The sequence below is a fragment of the Benincasa hispida genome, chromosome 2 (genome assembly GCF_009727055.1).
Source record: "Benincasa hispida cultivar B227 chromosome 2, ASM972705v1, whole genome shotgun sequence".
Classification (NCBI taxonomy): domain Eukaryota; kingdom Viridiplantae; phylum Streptophyta; class Magnoliopsida; order Cucurbitales; family Cucurbitaceae; genus Benincasa; species Benincasa hispida.
Window position 1 is genome coordinate 2,502,737 of NC_052350.1, and position 3,778 is coordinate 2,506,514.

The 3,778-nt window shown below is 42.9% G+C and overlaps 1 non-coding gene across 1 annotated transcript; it reads right to left on the reverse strand.

Annotated features, from left to right (window-relative positions):
* Positions 1-2,128: 2,128 nt before the first annotated feature.
* Positions 2,129-2,235, reverse strand: LOC120072446. The gene has a single exon (XR_005480502.1). It is a non-coding gene; the product is annotated as a small nucleolar RNA R71 (small nucleolar RNA).
* Between the last annotated feature and the right edge of the window lie 1,543 nt (positions 2,236-3,778).

Below are 3,778 nucleotides of genomic sequence, written 5' to 3' on the forward strand. Positions count from 1 at the left end.
GCGGTTGCATGCGTTCATCGCATTAGAACAGTTGATTTTTGTATTTTTGCGCAGAATATGTGATGACACAAGGCGGAAATTGCGATCATAGGAAATCATTGGTCGAGCACAGCATTACCGCAAGGCTTTGCGATGATCGTGTTCGCAAATATTCGTCCGAGAAGGATTGCCGCAAATATTATTCGCGATGGGACAGAACGCTGATGATAATCGAATCCGAATTAAGTTGACAGCCGCTAACGATACAAGTAAATTCAGCTTTTCGGTGACAAATATTCGGCCCATCAGTTAGGGGAATTAAAGTCGTCCCATCTGTGCAATCATGAGAGAGAAGCCGCCGTTCACCCTAGATGTTCTATAAATACCAAAGACATCCTTCATAAAAGGGTTCACGACTTTGAAATTTCATATGTTCGGTTCGTACGTCCTTATTCATAGTTTCTCTTTATTTTAAGGCGGACGCGAGAGAGGAGGTTGTGCTGACAGATCATTCTGGTATGCTTGAGAGAACGCCGAAAGCTTCAAGGACAGAGAGAGGGCCGACGCTTGCGGAAGCAGGAACATCTTTGGAACCAAATAGAGATTTACAGTGTAAAAGCCTCGATCAACAAGGAATTGCTACCAGACTCTCTACCTTTAACTTCCATTGTTATTTTGTACTCCGCTCATTTATTGAAATGGAATCTACTTCTCTATATCTTTTCACTCTCTCTTATTTACGCATGAGTAGCTAAATCAGTTGAATGGGTTGAGAAGCATTTAGCTAGCACAACTAGGGAATCTTCATTCTATGCGATTATCTTGTATTATGTATGCTTCATTCGTCCATTAGAGATACTCGAGAGGGTAGTCTAAGGACAGGATCTAGGCTTAGGAAGTTTAGGTTAGAATCTAGGCTCGGGAGAGTCAGATTAGAACGCATAATCAAGAGATAGAAGCTTAGGAATAAGCACTATTTGCTATTAACGTATCGCATGCATCCTAGAGATAGGATATGATTGTATGCGGTCACCTTGCCTTTATGCATTTTGTATTATCGCATAGGAAAAGAGTAAAGACTTAGGAATAAGCTCTATGGACACTTTTGCATTCAACACATGCATCCTAGATTTAGAAGCACAACATTTGCATTGGAAAATGACTTGCTGTGCGTGGTTGTAGCATGATCGCATAGTCTGATGCATTTCCACGTAACGCTAGCTAAAGACCTTCTCAACCCGTTCATCTGCATACTCAGTGCATCTATCACACAACTGACTTTTATCAAATCTGCCGCATTTGTTTATTTTTCATTAACGTAATCAACAACAAACCCACAATTAATTGAGTTACTGGTTACCGCAAAGTTTTCATAAAAATTACCATCGCAATCTATTTTCCCAAGTCCTTGAGTCCGACCTTGGACTTACCAGGAAACTCAGTAGAGTTGACACTTGGATTCCGCTGAGAAAACTTGAGTGCTCAACGCAATTTCACCATCGCATATCATCCATAATTTTACTTCATAAAATCAAGCACCAAGTTTTTGGCGCCGTTGCCGGGGACTTCGGTAAAATAGTGTGTTAACGGTAATTTTTCTGATTTCTTTGCAGACTCTCAATCTCTGGCGAAGTACGACCTAGAGATTGAGAGAACGTTTAGACGGAGACTAAGAAATCGCCAACAACAACCACAATCAGATAAAGAAGAGCAGCCTGGAAATGGAACACCAAATGATGACAATGTCATGGCGAATCCAATCCTGCTGGGAAACGATTGCAATAGACTCATTAGGGACTATGCATCGCCAAACCTCTATGATTTCTCTCCAGGAATTATGAGACCTGCCCTCGACGCAAGCCGATTCGAAATGAAGCCGGTGATGTTGCAGATGATCCAGACTGTAGGACAATTCAGAGGAAGGCATGGCGAGTACCCGCACGCCCACCTCCTAAGCTTTATTGAAATCTGCAATACTTTTGTGTTCCCGAACATCTCTGCTGAAGAAGTTCGAATAACTTTGTTCCCGTTTTCTTTTTTTGATCAGGCTAGGAAATGGGCATATTCTCTCGAACCGGGAGAGATCACTTTATGGGAATAGGTCGTGGAGAAGTTTATGAAGAAATACTTTCCACCTACTGAGAATGCCAGACGAAGGAAACTAATTACAAATTTTGAACAAGACATGGACGAATCGCTCAGCGATGCCTGGGTGAGGTTTAAAAGGTTGGTCAAGGATTGTCCACACAATGGTTTTCCAGACTGCCTTCAGATGGAAATTTTTTTCATGGTATGAATCTCGCTTCGCAGACCGCTGCCAATGCGGTAGCTGCTGGTGGTCTGCTTGATAAAACGCATGATGAGGCGAAGAATATCTTGGATCGCATTTCTAAGAACCACGAAGATTAGAGAGAGAGTGGCAAAAGATTAAGAATCAAAGACAATGATGCAAGTAATGGTGCTATTGTTTCACTACAATATCAGATGACCGCAATGATGAACTTAATCCAGGGAATTGCGATTAGCAGCCCAACACCGCAAAATGGGCAAATCAACGCAATCAGTCAAAACACCGCAAGGTGAGTGACTTGCGGTGATGGGCACGACGATGGAAGCTTGCCCGCAAAATCCACAATCCGTTTACTTTGTAAAAAATAATCCCTTTTCGAATACCTACAACCCTGGGTGAAGAAACCACCCCAATTTTGCTTGGAAGAATCAACAACATAATTTCCAACTCGTGGCACAGAAAGAAGGGCCACTAGGATTCTTCCCATGCAACAATAGTCAAACGAGCAATCAAGAAAGTCGCTCACAACCACCGCAATCCTCGTCCTTGGAAAGCCTATTGAAGCAATACATAGAGAAAACGAAACTGTGCTTCAAAGTCAGGCTACTTCCATTCGCAATCTAGAATTACAGATGGACCAGATTGCGAGTGAGCTGAAGAGTAGACCGCAAGGGGTTCTGCCGAGTTCAATAAAACTCCCACGCAACCTGGGGGGGATCAGGTGATGAGAAATGTTAGGTTGTGACATTGCGAAGTGGGAAGACTGTGGAGGGAGAAAAGAAGGAGCTTAGTCGGGCAGCTCCCATTGCAGAAGAATCTGAAGTTGCGGTGGCCGAAGAAGAAGAAAAAGAAAAAAAATCAGTAGAACCAGAGGTTGCGTCGACTTCAAAGCCAACTGAGACAGGGACCGTGAAAGTGTAGTTACCCACTTTCCCGCAGAGACTAAGGAAGAAAAATAATGAAGAGGTACAGTACCAATGCTTTCTGTCTATGTTTAAACGATTACATATTAATATTCCATTCAGTGAAGCGATTGATGAAATGCTTGCCTACGCAAAGTTTCTGAAGGATATGATAACTAAAAAGAGGGAAGCTGGTAATTTTGCCACAGTGGCTCTAACTCAGAGTTCAAAATCAATCATTCCACCAAAGATGAGCGATCCTGGGAGCTTTACTATTCCTTGCTCCATAGGAGGATTGTACATCGGGCAAGCCTTGTGTGACCTGGGAGCCAGCATAAATTTGATGCCTCTGTCAATCTTTAGGCAGCTGAATGTGGGGCAACTGGTGCCCATAACGGTGACTCTCTAACTAGCCAATAGATCTCTGGTGCATCCAGAGGGAAAGGTGAAGGACGTGCTAATAACCATTGACAAATTTATCCTACCAGCCGACTTTATCATTTTGGACTACGAGGCCGACAAAGATGTGCCCATCATTTTGAGGCGACCATTTTTATCAATAGGTTGTGCTCATATTGATGTGCATATAGGGGAAATCACTTTGAGC